This window comes from Musca domestica, unplaced genomic scaffold (assembly GCF_030504385.1).
Source record: "Musca domestica strain aabys unplaced genomic scaffold, Musca_domestica.polishedcontigs.V.1.1 2, whole genome shotgun sequence".
In the NCBI taxonomy this organism is placed as follows: Eukaryota; Metazoa; Arthropoda; class Insecta; order Diptera; family Muscidae; genus Musca; species Musca domestica.
Window position 1 is genome coordinate 12,398,903 of NW_026712249.1, and position 5,227 is coordinate 12,404,129.

Below are 5,227 nucleotides of genomic sequence, written 5' to 3' on the forward strand. Positions count from 1 at the left end.
TTTAGCCCTTTTTCAAAATCTTCTCTCCCAGCCGAAAACTAAGAACAAAGCCCATCCAATATAATATTTATTTAGAATACCATAAATTCATAACATTTCTCCCCCGCCCTCCCCAATCGCCGAATTTCATTGTCATGCCTGTTCAACACAATTAAAAATCTAAACACTCTTCATTTTCTAATATTGACCAACAGGGCAGCCAAAGTCCTTGTCCACTGGCCGTTGAGGGTGGGAAATTACTACCACTTTCACTGGAGGACAAAAACCTGTTTTGTTATGATAAAAAGGTCAACTTTGGAAAGGCAAAGTTAACAATTGCCGACATCTCATTTGGGTTAAATGTTGCAAAACGGTGGTGGGGTTGGGGAGAGAGAGACATCATATTTTGAAATCTGGACAGTGGTTTGTTTATGTGTGTGTTCGTATGTTATGGCCAGTAAAGTCAACCCCTTTTCCTTTCTCAGAATGACCATATCTACCTAAGATAGGCTGGCAGACTACCATAACATACATTCACATACTTAAGTGGACAAGGGATTCGAATGCTTCTGGTCATCGCACAATTGACCATTCCAAAGATAAAATAAAATTAGTTTTTGTTATAAGGCTTCAAAAACATAGTTGCGGAATAAAAAGGATCATAAATTATTTGCCTTTTTCTAAGAATTTTAATAAAGCTTTAAGGCTATTGTGCTTAAAATCTACATAAATCCTTAAGTAAACTAGGCTCAAACAGAGGCGTGTTATGGCACACGACTCCAACATTTTTTTCTAAATTACAATAAAGAAATTTAATTCATTACATTTTAGAACTCCTCCCCCTCCTCCCAGCAGCATTCATTACCCCTTACTTAATTTGAATTCCAATTACACAGCATAACGTCTAACTAACTGACCCTTTGTACTGATTAGACTATCAAAATACATACTTCGTTATTCTAATTAGAATTCACCATTGTTGTCCAGGGAGGCCATACAAATCATAGTGGCGACATCTACATCTCATGAATGGCCAACCAAACCCCTTCATTTGTTTGGATTACCTACCTTTCCCATTTTTACATTTTCAATATCATTTCCATTGTTTTCTGTATTTTTGTGTTTTGTTTTGCCTGCGATTTTACTGTTTTGTTGTTGTTCTTCTGTGTATGTGTGTGTTTTTTGCATTCATTTTAGCCGCATGTTATTATTGTTTTCGGTCTCATCAGCGGTTGTTTAGTGCGGTCAAGTTGAAGTCTATATGGGAATTAATTCTTTTTTTTTTGTTTTTGCTGTTTGTGGCTCTGCCTGTTGTTCACAGTTTTGTTGAAGTTTTGCCACTTGAATTTGTTGCCAGTGGAAATATTTCTAAATATTAAAATATATTTTTAAAACTATTGCATGGTTTTGAGATCAATGGGGAACACATTTGATTTTCGTAATTGGCGCCTTAAGATATGCTTTATTTTTGCTTGAACTTCGCCAATGATCTTCATTGACGTCAGAATCTTAACTGCGCTCTTGTACATATTGAGTAAGTCATTAGCTTCACTTATTATTGTGAATTATTTACGACGATCGGTAATCATGGTTTGTGTCCGGGATAGACACAATTGATGTTTATGTGTCTGTCACTTGAAATGAAGTGGCGCCAATGGTCATTTTCTTTGACAATCTGTACCACATTCATTTCCATAGATCATTGTTTTTAAAATCTTAAACGGATCTCAAAAAATGTAATTTAAAATTTGACTTTAAATAATATTCTTAGAGGGCCAGCAGAGCTGTAATCGTGATTTTCTAAGAATAATTTTTGAAAGACCATAAGATTTTTATATAAAAATATTATTTAAGCGGCGATATCGGCTGAAATCGGTGATTTTTTAGGAATATATATTTGAGGTGTCACAACGCTTAATATTATACTCTTAGAGAATGTTCCGTGAAGGACAATTAGAGCTCTAATGATGGCTTTTCAGAGAATGTTTCGTGAGAATTTTTTGAAGGACATATGAATTTTTACTGTGGATTTATAGAAAAAATTGTGAATTATTTTTTAAGCACCACCAGATGCATTAAAAAAGGAATGCTGAAGGAGTTTCAGCGTTTTTAAAAATTGGTATCTAAAGGACAATAGGAGTAATAACCTTTGAGTTTTAAGAGAATATTTTTAAAAGAATATCTATTGTAGGAATGCAAGACCCATTATTAGGAACCTTGAATCATATTTTTTGAAGGCCCATCAGAGCTTTAATATTGGATTTCTTAAGAACAGTTCTTAAAGAACCAGTACAGTCAAGATCATGGATTTTTGCAGAATCTTGTTTTAAGGACCATCAGAGTTAAAGTTATGGATTTTTTAATAACTTTTTGAGGGCAAAAGAGCAATAAAGGCATATCTTTTTTGAAAGACCATCAGAGCTAAAATCCTGGATTTAAAAAAATATATTTATATATTATCGAGGATTTCTAAGAATATTTTTGAAGGACCATCTGATATACAACCATGTACATTTAAAATTTTTTTTTAAAGGACCACCAGAGTTAAGATCATGGGCTTATAGAGTATGTTCTGTGAAAGATAATCAGAACTAATAACAAGGGGGACCGTCTGAGATACAATAATGGATTCTAAAGAATATTTTTAGAAGGAACCTAACATCTATTATCGTGGATTGTAAAAACAATTTTCTTAGGGGAAAATGGTATATCTTTTAAGGAGTATATTTTGAAAGAAAAAATTTTTGTAGGACAATAGAGTTATATTCGTAGATTTTTTAAGAATATTTTTTGACGGACCATCAGAGTTATATCCGTGGATGTTTTAAGGATATTTGTGGAAGGACCTTCGGATCTACTATCGTGGATTTTTTGAAGATTTTTGTTGATGGACTTTCAGAACTACCGATATTATATCGATTATCGTGGATATTTTAGAGAATATTTGTTCAAGGAATATCAGAGTAATAATCGTGGATCTTTTAGAAAGAAAAGTCCTTCGAGTACTATCAGAACAGTAATCGTGGACATTTAATAGAATTTTTATTCAAATACTATTTTTTCAAGTACAAATAATCGTGGATTTTTTAAAGAATATTTTTGAGGACTATTTTTCAAAGATATTTTATAGAATATTTTTTGAGGACTATTTTTACAAGGACTAATAATCGTGGATTTTTTATAGAATATTTTTTTCAAGGACTAATAATCGTGGATTTTTTAAAGAATATTTTTTTCAAGGACTAATAATCGTGGATTTTTTAAAGAATATTTTTTTCAAGGACTAATAATCGTGGATTTTTTAAAGAATATTTTTTTCAAGGACTAATAATCGTGGATTTTGTAAAGAATATTTTTTTCAAGGACTTATAATCGTGGATTTTTTAAAGAATATTTTTTTCAAGAACTAATAATCGTGGATTTTTTAAAGAATATTTTTTCAAGGACTTATAATCGTAGATTTTTTAAGGAATATTTTTTCAAGGACTAATAATCGTGGATTTTTTAAAGAATATTTTTTTAAGTACTATTTTTGCAAGGACTAATAATTGTGGGTTTTTTAAAGAACATTTTTTAATGGATATTTTTTCAAGGACTAATAATCGTGGATTTTTTAAAGAATATTTTTTTCAAGGACTAATAATCGTGGATTTTTTAAAGAATATTTTTTTCAAGGACTAATAATCGTGGATTTTGTAAAGAATATTTTTTTCAAGGACTTATAATCGTGGATTTTTTAAAGAATATTTTTTTCAAGAACTAATAATCGTGGATTTTTTAAAGAATATTTTTTCAAGGACTTATAATCGTAGATTTTTTAAGGAATATTTTTTCAAGGACTAATAATCGTGGATTTTTTAAAGAATATTTTTTTTAAGTACTATTTTTGCAAGGACTAATAATTGTGGGTTTTTTAAAGAATATTTTTCAAGGACTATTTTTGCAAGGACTAATAATCGTGGATTTTTTATAGAATATTTTTTTCAAGGACTAATAATCGTGGATTTTTTAAAGAATATTTTTTTCAAGGACTAATAATCGTGGATTTTTTAAAGAAAATTTTTTTCAATTACTAATAATCGTGGATTTTTTAAAGAATATTTTTTTCAAGGACTAATAATCGTGGATTTTTTAAAGAATATTTTTTTCAAGGACTAATAATCGTGGATTTTTTAAAGAATATTTTTTTCAAGGACTAATAATCGTGGATTTTTTAAAGAATATTTTTTTCAAGGACTAATAATCGTGGATTTTTTAAAGAATATTTTTTTCAAGGACTAATAATCGTGGATTTTTTAAAGAATATTTTTTTCAAGGACTAATAATCGTGGATTTTTTAAAGAATATTTTTTTCAAGGACTAATAATCGTGGATTTTTTAAAGAATATTTTTTTTAAGTACTATTTTTGCAAGGACTAATAATTGTGGGTTTTTTAAAGAACATTTTTTAATGGATATTTTTTCAAGGACTAATAATCGTGGATTTTTTAAAGAGTATTTTTCAAGGACTATTTTTGCAAGGACTAATAATCGTGGATTTTTTATAGAATATTTTTCAAGGACTATTTTTGCAAGGACTAATAATCGTGGATTTTTTAAAAATTATTTTTTCAACGACTATCAGAGCAATAATAGTGGATTTTTAAAGTAATATTTTTTTAAAGGACTATTAGACCAATAATCGTGGATTTTTAAAATAATAAGTTTCAAAGACTATCACCTTAACCTTAGATTTTTTAGGCTTTATTCGAGGGTTTTTATAATGACAGCCTTTAAGAAACAGTGTAAGGAACAATAATTAAAAAAAAAAAATAAATCCAGCAGGGAATCGTTCTACTAACGTTAGTATAACGGAATAGTAAGACCAAACATAGATCGAATTTTGAAGATCTCCAAGACTCTCTAAATAAAACAAATTAAAAATCACCTAAGCTTCGCAGAGCTGAAACTTTATTACACTCTGTCATTTGTAAGGAACTTCCAAAATTTAAAAAATGTCGCTAAAATTTTGTTACTGTTATATGAGTCTAAAGGAAAGCGTAGATCACAAAGTTTAATAATCTGCCAGCGTGGGCGTTGACAAACTCCAAATACCAACTTTGAGATAATTATATTGTAAATTGTAGCTAAAATCATCAAAATACCGAATATATGGAGGAACCGTTATAAAAATGTGGCACAAATCTTCAAAGTACCGAATATCGGAGGTAGCGGTCCATGTCTTGATATAACCTTCGTATAAGCAAAT